Below are 13,195 nucleotides of genomic sequence, written 5' to 3'. Positions count from 1 at the left end.
ATTAGTCGTTAATTATAACTGTTAATTATAACTGTTATGGAGATGCTACGGCGTGACTGCTCGTTACTGACGCGACGTACATATCCCGTGTGCGTTGCAGACGATCGGCGCTCCATCGACGGGACTTACGTAACCGTCATATCTTCCATTAACCGCGTCCGCGAATCGCGGTCTCAAGCTTCCCGCATGCCGAGGAATATTTATTACGGCGGAAATTTATTTCCGCGAGAGATATGCAATTATCAATGCATCGTGACGCGCTAATGGCGCCAGCAAGCACGTGCTAGCTGGCAAGTAAACCTCGGGGAACGTCAGACGCCGATTTGTTTTCAATTTTTTATAGTTATTTTTTATATGAAGAAATATGAAGAAATCTGTTATTATTTTTAGCTTAAATTAATTTTTTCAATTTTTTCGATATTTTTCAAGTTTTGCACAAGTACACTATTTTATACATATTTAAAACAATATTTCTTAAATATATATATATATATATATATATACAGGGTGTCCCATTTTAATCCGGCCGGCTGAATAAAATTCGAGGATGATATTTTCTAGAAAAAATGTCAGACAAATGTTGCTCAGTTCTAAGGGGGACATTCGATGCCATCAACAATTTTGATCTCGGGTGAAGGGTTCAAGGTCATTCAAGGTCAACTTTTTTTTCTTAAATGGGAACCCCTCTTTTTCACATCGGCAATCGATTCTATGTAAAAAAAAATGAAACTTTTGTCTGAAGCATTTTTTTTATAACGCAAACTAATTTCACTTATTCAGCCTCCAAAATTGAAATTTTCAAACTTTCTGAATTTTTTACTCGAGAATGGTGGGGTTTGGGGGGAAATTGCAGAAGACAAAAAGTTCTTGGAATGCTGCAAGGAATTCACTCGAATTTTCGCATAGTTGATTGTGCACTTTTTTCGAGGTACCTCCTGATAGGTAGAACATTGGCGGGATTTTGTAAAATCACTATCCAGTAAACATTTTAAGTTCATTTTAACGTCAAAATCTGGTAGAAAATGAACAAGAAATGAACAAAAAACTGAAGAAATTTCGAAAAAATTGAAAAAATTAATTTAAGCTAAAAATAATAACAGATTTCTTTATATTTTGACATTAAAAATAACTATAAAAAATTTGAAACAAATCGGCGTCTGACGTTCCCCGAGGTTTACTTGCGAGTGCGCTCTTGACGCCTGAGATGCACCATCGCGTCTAAGGACACCACCCCTGTCCTCGTGTCGCGAACGATTTTTATTCTATTCGCGCGTATGTCTGCGAGTCCTTCGCCACGCACGATTTACCGATTCGAAAGCGGCGGTTATTTTTGAGCCGGCGGGCGCTTGTTTACTCGAGTGAATCCCGTACGGAGCGCGTAATTACGCAATACTGAAAGCGGGAAGATGATACGACACCGCACCGATAATTAACGAGCGAACACGCGTGTTCTTCCGGCAATGTCGAAAAAGAGAAGAACCGATCTCGCGGCGATAAAACGACCAGTTGATCGTACAACTTGCTCTAACATGGCTTGAGCAATCGATTGTAGTATTTGGTTGCGCGTGAATCTCGAGAGAGAAAGAATCGAGTGTATATATCGGGCTTTCTTTCAATACGAGAAAGTCTCTTACTGATCTCTTGGCTTTTACGCGTTTAACGCGAAATTATCGTATACGCAGCAACTTCCTAATTATGAATGTAAATACATTTCGGCGACTCGCCGCAAAGTTAAATTTTCTCTCAAACGGCATTTTTACGAGAAGAGATCAAGTTAATCATTTATTTGTATATCACTCTAACCAGACTCTACTGTACGTTTCTTTCTCTTACGAGGATTACCCGATCTTAAATTTTTTCAAGAGTCTAGAGAAAATACCGCGTTGCAAACGCGTCTTCGAAGGATTTCGTGGTGAAATCGTTGAAATTTTCGGCACTCGAAATACGAGCGCCTGGCCGCCGCAGCTAATAATAATTCGAGTGAGCATGACGAATACCCCAATAAGCCGAGTGATGCCGCAAACTCGCACAGTGATGTCATTAGCCCAGATAAGCCTAATATCCAGCCTACATCCGAAGCACCGTGATATCGAGAGTGCTGAAGATAAATTTGCGGTAGCATTGCGAAGAAGCCAATAAGCCAATGAGCCGGTGAACAAGAGAAAATACCGGTGAGAGAGAAAAGGTTTTCGGAACAAGGACGCGTCTCTAATAGGCGATTACGCTCAAGAGCGGATCTTCGATCGGCATACATAATTTCTGCGTAGAAAACGATACCCCGGCGATTATTAATTCACCGGTCGACGAAGGGATGACACGTCCGAGAGATGTCAACGAGGAAGACGATCCGCGACTCTCTGTTTCTTTCACCTCGTCTCTCTCGTCTCTGGAGGTTACGCAAACCTCCGGAAGAGCTCCGTCATTTAATTCGCGAAATCCGCGAAAATGGATAGAGGGAGGGGGGGGAGTCACACGTCGCGCGGTATTGGCGAAACTTTGGCTCGAAGAACCGAATCGGAAAGTCGAACGAGAACGAGCACTTTTGTCGCCACTACGAGTAACTACATTTCCTGCACGAGCGCGAGTACCTTCGTCGGTGGCAAAGTCGATTACAAGTGGAAGATGCTCGGCCAAAACTTCTAATTGGCCGTTCGATTTCGCCGCTGGCTCGCTTCGATATGCGACTACTTCTTGCCTCGCTACGCGCCATTTTGGGCCCGAGAGAGTCAACTTCGCGAGACTCATTGAGCAAAGTCGCGACGTTGTTAAAAAGAGTAAAAAGAAAGGATACACACACGAGAGCGGTATATAAACGGTCGCCTTAATGATCGCCGGCCGGACAAGCCCTTCTCCGACTCGCGACGAAGCCGATGGACGTTCCGTATGCTTCTCGGTGCTCTTTTTATTCTCGAACTCGACGCTTCTGGCCCAAACGCGTATGCAATTTTTCTGCTGTCAAAAGGCGACGCGGCGCGGCGCGGCGCGGCGCGGCGCAGGGCCGCACGTTGTATCTCTCTCTTTCCTTCTCTTTCCCCTCTTTCTTTCTCTCTTTCTCTCTTTCTCTCGGTGACTTCATTGCGCTACTTTGTGCTCGCTTGTTCCGCACATACCGAACGCGCCTCTTCGCACGGAGGAGGAGGAAGAAAAAAAAAGAAAGAGGAAAAGCAAATTGTGTGTACGTTACAACGAAGCCGTTTAAGGATTACTCGCTTAATATTCCGATTGGCTCTCCATTCGGCCGTTGCGATCGTGCAACAGCACCGTCGCGCAAACACGTTGGCTCTCTCTGTCACGTCTCTTTTGCTCTTTCGCCTTCTCTCCGTCTTCTTTTTAATGCGAACTCGGAATGTAAATCGGATCAAACGACACGATGTAACCGGGTTTCCTGCGATCCTCTCTCCTTGTCCGTCACACAATTCGGGTCGACCTCGATCTTAGAAAATCTCGAGAGCGCGTAATCGCGGGTGCAGAAACCGCCTGGCCGTTTTCGCAAAAGGAAAAAGAAAAAAGGAAGAACGTAGCGGTCGTGGTGAGCGACGCGACGAATACCGAGCGGGCGCTTGAACGTCTGCCAAGATCTCCGGGTCGCTCTCTGTCACGAAGAATAGAATTCGCGAGAGGTTCGGAAGGTCGCTCGTTCTCTCGCGAAAGTCTCGGGATTCATCGGTAATCGCGTCGCTGCTAATTCGCTAAAAATTCGCGGCCATTTCTCGCCGCTTCACGTCGCTGTCAATGTGGTAGAAAAAATCAAACACGGACATATTGCAGAAGTATTCAATTCTATCAGCGGCCTCTCGACATTTCTCCCACGCGAGAAACGATCGGAACATTTTCGCGACGGTGATTTTGTGCGCTTTGTTCAACGCATACAATATCTGGCCTCGAATAACTACACCGTCATTACATCGATGGTGGATGATACAAAGCGAATTTTAGCCTATTATGTCGACGTCCCCGGGGCGATCCGATAATGACGCAGAAGGTAACGGTACACCGGATACATCAGCCCTTGATACCGGGGCGCCCTTAATTAAATCATCGGGCGACAGGGATCAAGTGGCAGACAGGTACCTGCGATCGATCAGCGTTCGCTTTCTCCAGACGTTTGGGATAGCAATAGGTAGCAGCAATAGGTGTGTGACCTGAGTCACAGTGCTTCTCAACTTTTATCTTCAAAGCCGTAATCGGATATTATCGACCTCCGAGAGGGTATAAGAGGTCTCAACGTCACGTTTCTTTTCTGTTTGTATGTAGAGCGCGATGCACCCGCAACTCCGTATTTATTTCTAACGCCTCTAGCTGCAGTCGAAACATTGATCCGTATTGCGAAAACTTCCGAGACGGCGATACACATTTCCTGAGCGAGCAAAGCAGGCTCAACCGCATCTCATAATGTACGTGGAGTGAATGTTTGTAAAACAGAAGGAAATTCGTTTGTAAAATAGAAGGAAATGAATTGCGAAACGATTCACTTGGCTGGATCCAGCTTGCGAAAAAAGCGATACACCGCTCACAATTTGTATTAGGTTGGTGCAAAAATAATTGCGGTTTTTACGAATTGAGTATAAAGACGCATATAAGTTCAAAATTATATTTATTGGTTAAAATAAAGACCTGGCAAAATAATGATTGGCCTGCACACATTTCTCCAAACGGGAAACAACCTCTCGAGTTGTTTTATGTGGGTCCGCTTCAATAATAATTCTTAAATCATTATTATCTATAGCTGAAGGACGTTCACCTTGAGTAGAAAAATTAATACGGCTTTGCTAAGGGGCTGATTATTTTCCCCTAACATTAAGGAATAGGAGGGATAATAAGCGTAGAAAGGGAGCTACAAGATGTGTAACAAATGGTTTAATGGGTCTTTATAAGGCAATATTAATAGGGCCTTATAAGGAAATATTTTTATTATTGCTCGAGTAAAAATATTCCTTTTTATTCCAAGAAATTTAGACTGTAATTTCTTTACTTCTTAACTAACCTTGTTAGTTCCAAGAATTTTTTATTTTAAAAATATAGCATACTTTATAATAAAATATAGCATTCTTTACACATAAAAACTCTGCTACTTTATTAAAGTTTGCTGCATTTCAAAACGAAGGCAATAGTAGAAAAATCGTTGGAAGAAACTAATGAATATGGCAACTAATAAAACTAATAAAATTTGTTTTTAATTGCCGTATATTTAAAAAATCTTTAACCAGTTAGAACGTACCTACTAAAACAATACTAAATTATGACAATTTTATTATGTTTCAGATCTTATTAATTTTCTATAACAAAACTTGATTTTGTATATGTAAAGTATTCTTCTTAAAAAATCCTTCTAAGGCCCACATCAGTTTTCCGTGTTAAAGCGTTATTTCGTAAAATCTAGGGCATCCCTAAAAAATTCTTCTAAGGCCCTTATCAGTTTTCTCTCTATCAAAACCTTATTTATTAGATCTAAGACATCCTTAAAAAATCCTTCCAAGGCCCTTCTCAACTTTCCTTATCAAAGCCTTATTTCATAAAATCTAAAGTATCCCTAAAAGACCCATCTCGGGGCTTAATGTGGTAATAATGAGACATCCTTTTTTAGGGCATCCTACTTTCCTTATGTTTCATAAGGATGGCTCTAACAATTTTTTGTTCGGGACGACTCTCCTCCTCATCTTCAAGGCGTTGGTTTCCATCACGAAATTTTTGGAATCAGTGTTGAGCTATACGTCCACCAATTGACTCTTCGCCAAAATCAAATTTGATATTTCGAGCAGTTTCTATTGCTTTACACCCCAATTTAAACTCATGCAACAAAATCGCGCGAATTTGTTTCTTTCCATGACTAATTTAAGAGGTTATATTCAACAACAACTAAAGAATGAAAATGATAGACGTAAGCTAAAATCAGTAATTTCATTGTTTACATTTACAATGATATTTTACAATGATGAATTTACAATGATGATTATAACGGAAGATAACGTTAATTAGAAAAATCGGCGGCAAACTTAAAATGATAAAAACCGCAATAAATTTTGCACCAATCTAATAGGAAAGAAACAACATTCACTTCGGGAGATTATCGATCGGATGGGTACACGTGTATTAATAATGAATAAATTGTATTTATGCCAAATGATCGAACTTATTTTTCAAACATCATACCGCCGAATTATTACTTCGAAAATAACAAAATTTTGAGCAGATCAAGGATTCGTATTTGTCGGTTCTAAAGTGACAAACGCTCGGCTACGACGGTGGTATTACGAACGCGTAAATGGAACGCGGCCAGTGCCCGTTAACTATAGACGAATAAACAAATGTTGCAGATAGAAACCAGAGCAAATCGATGAGAACCTTTTCCACCGCGGTGACGATGCCGGTGATAGCGACTCCGGAAGCGCGAGCGAGCAATTCGTTTATCATAATCGATCTCTACGAAATGTTATACGAACGTCGACAATGGTGGACAATGTCGATTAATTTAGACCGGCCATAAGAGATGTCTAATTCTATACATTTTTCCGATATCTCTAAGTGGATCACACATCGGTTTTATGTCATGTACCAAGACTCTCATATATTCCAAACTCTCTTTTACCATTAAAAGTGACTATAAAAGTGGTTTATAAGCCTCCTGTTTGGCTGTAAGCCACTTTTAGTGATGAAAGAGACTTCAGAATATGAGCTCAAGTGTGTAATGTTGATTGAGACATAGACATGTCCAACCCACAACCCGAAGAATGCTCACGAACACTGTACGGATGGTCTCGAAAGCATGAGCAATTTGAATTTATAAATGTTTCGGGCTCAGAGAAAAATCAATCTACTCGAACGTTATTTATTCGATTCAAAAATGCGATATCGAACATTTTCAATAAATTTTCAACGATAAAAAATTATTAACGGCGATATTTGTTTCCCGGAAAAATGTCTGGATTCGCGCATAGCATAAATGTCGCAAATTTGCGACTTGTAACTTGAGGATCAATAAGAAGTCTGTTTCAGCGTTGCTCGGCTCGATGGAGTGCAATAACCAAAGCGACAGCTCTGTATTACGGCGATGTTTTAATCGGTACACGGGATCTACAAGAAGATCACCCGCGAGCGCGCGCTCGCGATCCCTAGGCGTGGTTACGAATACGCTCGCGCTTCTCATCCGCGCGCCGTACTGGGTCAGTAGGACCGCTATTTTTGCGGCTCGTTATGCTGAGTCGATCGCCGATCCGGGCGAGCGATTTTTCCAGCGCTCCTGTTGCATTCCGGTCGCGATTCGACGTTGGAAACTTCATGCATGAGAAGGCGCGCTGCCGCCGCCACAGTGCAGCAGCTCGTGAGAGCTCTCAGCTTCTCTTTTTCCGTCGAGGGAGCACGCGGCAGAGGGAGGGGCGATGATAGGTTAAAGCGACGAGCGATTAGAACGGATGCTGATAAGCGAACGGCCGCGAATTTCCCGTAGTTACGGGAGCCTGCCGTGTTATCCTCGTTGACGGGCGCGTCGCGATAATAAAACGCGTGCAAACGGCCGCTCCAGAAACCGCGAATTGGTCTTCATTCGCGACGCACTTTCGGGGTGCTTTCGACGCACACGAGAGTGCACGCACGATGGCAACGGTGTTAAGCAGCGTAAATCCAGAAAAATTGAATATCTCATCAAGCAATCGCGTCGCGCGCGACAAATCTGGGCAATGGGAGCAGCTTCACGAAGAGCGTCGTTGCGTGATTCCTTCTCACGGGAAAATTGGAATATCGCCAAACGGATTGCGAGCGCACAAATGGGGCGCACAAACTCTGCATTATTATTGTGGGGAATGACATTTCCGCACTTGTTAAATAATGAATCACGTATGAAGCATGTTATACAAGGTGGGCCATTTTAATCAATCTCTCTTAGCCTTTACGTGTGTGGCAGAAACGTTTCAAACAAAAGTTATACGGTTCAAAGGGACCATACTCTTCAACGCTTTATCATGGAATTAGGAAAATAAGTTTTCAAACAATTATTTATTACAAAGCGTAGAAGAGACAATATATTGACGATAGGACTAAGTTGTGGACTAGGGGCCCGTTGGGCCCGATTGGGCCCAGTCCAGTCTTGACTGACGCTTGTAACAACTGTTAAAAAATTGATCCAAGACCTAAATTGGGCCCACTACGCGTATTAGACCCAAAATCTTACTAATCTACATCCAAATGTGTTTTGAAAACCAAATCAAAATCTGCAATAAAAAAGCAGTGTTTACAATAAAAGCGTCAAGCCAAGACCGGATTGGGCTTAATCGGGCCCAGTGAGCTTCTAGCTCACAATCTAGTCCTACCATCAATATGTGGTCTCTTCTACGCTTTATAATAAATAATTGTTTGAAAACTCATTTTCCTGATTCCATAATGAAACGTTGAATTTAGCAAAAAATGACCAAAAACAAAATTCTCTTGTTTTCAAGTGTAGAATCCAAATATGTAATAAAATATGTACATTGCTATTTCAAAAAATTGACTTGGGTGACTTATCCGGCTTGAAATGAGTCCCGGGCCAAAAATTTAATTAGACTATTTGATGCTCCCCTTTGCTTAACTTTTGCGTAACTTTTGCTTGTAACGTTTTTGCCTCAGACATAAAGGCTAAAAGATATTCTAATGGATTGATTAAAATGCCTCACTCAGTATAATTATACACTTCTTTATGAAAACATGTTCTATTCAAAAGAAAAAAGCGCGATCAGTAAACTCGACGAGAGTCGAATACATTGGGTTGATCGGAAAGCTGCTTGAAATGTTGTTTCTATTTTTATTGAAAAGTTATCCGAAGGAACTGTTTGATGAATTCAATATGCCAATAATTGGACTTTGTATAAAACTTGTATAAACATCTTAACTAATCTCGGAAGAGACACGAGGAACTTGCCAGTCGACGCTATCGCGCCTACAACTAATGTCCGGTCATTTACGTGCCGAGAAGCCACAATTAGTCTTGCCTATCACGCACACCCGAGTCGTAAACAATGCCAGCCGCTATACCGCAGCACGTTGACACGGTCCCTCTCCACGTCTAGCAAATTAAAATGCGTCTCCTATATCGGACCGTGGCCGCACCGTTAATGTGTGCGTGTGTACGGAGCAGCCGTCCACTAAATTTATTCTAAAACGCATCTCGGGTCAGTGTGCCACGATTTGTGCCGAGCAGCAGGTGTTCGCGAGGCGTGTCGGCTTCTGGAAAGGTCGCCGCGTGGCTCGTCTGATCGACAGCCTTCTTCCCGCTGGATCGAAGCATTGACCGACGTCATCGACTATTCTGTTCTAGATGTTAAAGGTACTAGTGACATTCCACGCGACACGCCTTTCATTCAGATATTCTAATTTTTCATCCCGGAGCGTATCACTTTGACTAACTGATATCCTACAAATTTTCGTATGCTATATATTATTTGTCTAAGAAAATTCTCTTTACATATTAATTAGAGAATTAATATTATTTTTACCACATATCTTTTTATTAATATTATTTATACCATATTATTATTTACCATGTTAGTTATTAATATTATTTATACCATATAGTTTCATTTGCGTACGCACATACACACACACACACATACACATACACCGTGAATGTGTGCAATGCGTCCAGCTAAATGAACAACTTTTGTCTTCGAAGACGAAAAGGAGAAACACGTTATGTCTAACAGTACTCATTCGCGTGTGTATTTTACTACGATATACCTCGTCAATTTCAACAATCGGCGACACACTTGGCTATAGATTCGTCCCGGACTCGTTCGATCCTCGCGGATGCGGTCGGTCAAAGAAGCGCAAAGTACATGTTCGAGGACGCGGAGTGCGCTTTGTCACGGGATTAAGAAACCGGTATACCGCGAACGAGAACGGCATAGCAAAATAAATCCGTGAATGAGCCTACGCGACTGCGAACGCACCCACGCTGAATAACAGACGAGCCGTCTCGCGTCACAAGGGGCGGCATGTGCTATCTATAGTTGACGTTAGAACAGACGCGATGACGCTTAACGGGACGCGTAAATTATTAGCGACGATACTCACGCAGAAGCGACACGTGAATCTCTAAGAAGCTCTCCCTTGAGACACGGCGCGGAATAAAAGAACAAGTCAAGTTGTAGAACTCGTCGCACGGTAAAATTTAGAGAGACGTCAAAGTTCCATTAGGAAGTGAACGCTTACGTACGCGTCATCGTTCTTCGATCAGCAGCGTACCGCGTGTTAACCCATTACTTCCCAAGCGGACATTTTATAGTCGATTGGTTTTTGGTTTAGATGTTCATAAAAAAAATCTGAGAATGGGTGCAAGATGTTTCTTTTTGGTACGTGGAACGTAATGTTATTCATAACCATCGTTATATATTGACGAGTGTCATACTGTCTTCAAAATTATCAAAATTATCTATTATATTTTTTCCGAATATTTCCTTCAATATATTTCCTTCAATATATTGGCATCCATGCGCGTACGTTATTGGTATGTTCATCATAAATGAATTTATCGAATTATTAGGAGTACAAATAAGTTTCCGCCGTTTTCTATCAAAAATTAGGAATTTATTGTGAAAGAACGGTACATTACGTTTTATTCAAAGTATTGTCCATCACTAGCCACTACTTTTTCCCATCTTTCTGGCAGCATTCGGATACCACGTCGAAAGAACTCTTCATCTTTTGAGGCTATCCACGAATCGACCCAATTTTTAGTATCTTCATATGATGTAAAGCGCTGCTTAGACAGGCCATGTGCCATCGACCGAAACAAGTGATAATCGGAAGGGGCAATGTCTGGTGAATACGGCGGGTGGGGTAGGACTTTCCAATTAAGTGTTTCCAAATAGGTTTTGATCGGTTTTGCAACATGTGGCCGAGCGTTGTTATATAGGAGAATAATTTTGTCGTGTCTGGAGTAGTAATGGGCGCGTTTTTCCTTGAGTGCTCGGCTTAATCTCATTAATTGTGTTCGGTAGAGAGCTCCAGTAATGGTTTCGCTCGGTTTGAGCAACTCATAATATACGACACCAAGCTGATCCCACCAAATACACAGCATGAGTTTTTTTTTCCATGAATATTCGGTTTGGCTGTCGATGTTGAAGCATGGCCAGGTGGTCCCCATGATTTTCTTTGAGTTATCGTAGTGGATCCATTTTTCATCACCAATGACTATACGATGCAAAAAACTCTTTCTTTTATGTCTGGCAAGCAGCATTTCACACGTGCAAAATCGGCGTCCAACGTCTCTCGGCTTCAGTTCATATGGAACCCAATTTCCTTGTTTTTGAATCATTCCCAACGATTTTAAACGATGTGAAATTGCTTGTTGAGTCACTTCTAATGTAAGTTCTTCTTGCGTTTGGCACGAATCTTCCTCCAATAATGCTTCCAATTCCGTGTTTTCGTACATTTTCGGCCTTTCACTACGTTTTTTGTCTTCCACGTCAAACTCACCGTTTTTAAACTTTTGAAACCACTCACGACAACTTGGTGAATTTAAAGCAGTCTCACCATATGCTTGTACAAGCAATCGATGCGCCTCAGATTTTTTCAAATTAAAGAAGTAAATCAAAAGTTCCCGCAAATGACACTTATTCGGCACAAAACTTGACATTTTCGCGCGAAAAAAATTATGTGATGCTGATACGGAGTCACTAATACTTCAAGGTTATGTTGTTACCAGATGTCCAAACTTACGATATTACGTTTTACATCTGACAATTTCAACATAATCTTCTGGTGGAGCCATCTTTTGTCAAACGGCGGAAACTTATTTGTACTCCTAATATGATTCAACATACATGACTGAACATACATTCTTTCCATGCGGAAACATCTCCAGATTTGGGTTCAGCGACCTTAAAAACATATGAAATAAGTACCCACACACATAGTTGCAATAAAGTATGATTCTCGTGGCACTCGGACGCCATATTGCAAAATTGAAAACGGACCTAAGATTCGTGTTCAGCGACCTCAAAACATAAGAAATGACTACTCACACATATAAATCACAATGGAGTATGATTTTCGCGTATTTGGTCGCTATATTGCATCCACCATCTTGAATCAATTGAAAAATAAAATCAATAATCATTGTTTATCCTTCGAGTAGCCACAAACTCTGTCAATTCAATTGTTCCTGGCAGCTCTGGACAAAATTTTTCGAAGTTCTCCGGTAAAAAGCTCATAGTCGATAGAAAAATGTTTGTCAACTTTGAGTCGCCATATTTAATGATCAGTTGATAATTCCAAAATTATGACTCCACATTCTTAAAGATCAGATTTCTTTTTACGTGGGAAAGCACATTTTGTTATTAGTTTTCATGTGATTTTATCACATGAATTTTTCTGAGCCAAAAACCTATCGATTATAAAATGTCCGCTTGGGAAGTAATGGGTTAATTCCGCCTTGCTCGATCGGAGTGACTCGGGATCGGCAGCGACTGGCGAGTCAGCCAAATCGCGAGCTCCTCGCGCATTTTTCATTCCGATCATGAGTCGCGCGTGAACGTTCATCGATAGCCTTTACCCGCCTACCTTAACGCTTTGTCGATTTGGACACGACGGTTGGTCAGACCGGATGACTACGTGTGTACTACTACCTGGCACTACAGCGCGACGTAAGAGCCGAAAGCGGCGAGGCGAAGGCCGATACCGTGGCGCGCGCGGAACGGAGAGGAAGATATCGCGTAACGGGTCTTCCCGAGAGAGTAGGTCGATACGTGCAGCAGTAGTTGACACCGATTAGGACGCCATGGAAAACGCGTCTTGCACGTCTCCACAGTGTGTCCTCCAATAACGTCGACGTCATCCACCTCCCAGTGGGTGGTCTCGCGAGAAAAGCGGGGTTCACCACGGAGCGGCCGGGGGACCACGCGAGGGGGAATTTTGATGGTTTCGCGAGACGCGCGTTTTATCGCGACCACCTTGATCGAAGGTGTCGTTAAACCGCTCATAACGACGGGATTATTGCTCCTTAGAGATTATTACAGGATGTTTCGCGGTGTTTCGCGTACATGGATCGACGCTGTTCGCCGATAACGGTGTTAAACGCGCTAATCGTCGTCGAAATTCGTCGCTCGTCGGGTGAACGAGGATTCGTGGGCTCGAGAATGTCTCCGTCGCTCGTCCTCCAAATTCTCTCCGTTTACGCGCTATGGTACTGAGTTCCCGGAATATCCAAATCGTTTTCCGTCAAACT

At 42.3% G+C, this 13,195-nt stretch overlaps 1 protein-coding gene across 4 annotated transcripts in view; it reads left to right on the top strand.

The window, feature by feature from the left end:
- Positions 1-13,195, top strand: part of DAAM (disheveled-associated activator of morphogenesis-like protein) — a 107,543-nt gene that overhangs the window by 19,645 nt on the left and 74,703 nt on the right. The window lies entirely within an intron of this gene.

The sequence above is a fragment of the Harpegnathos saltator genome, unplaced genomic scaffold (assembly GCF_003227715.2).
Source record: "Harpegnathos saltator strain DR-91 unplaced genomic scaffold, Hsal_v8.6 scaffold397, whole genome shotgun sequence".
NCBI lineage: Eukaryota > Metazoa > Arthropoda > Insecta > Hymenoptera > Formicidae > Harpegnathos > Harpegnathos saltator.
The sequence above is the reverse complement of the archived record's forward strand: the minus strand, read 5'-3'. Positions and strand labels throughout refer to the sequence as shown.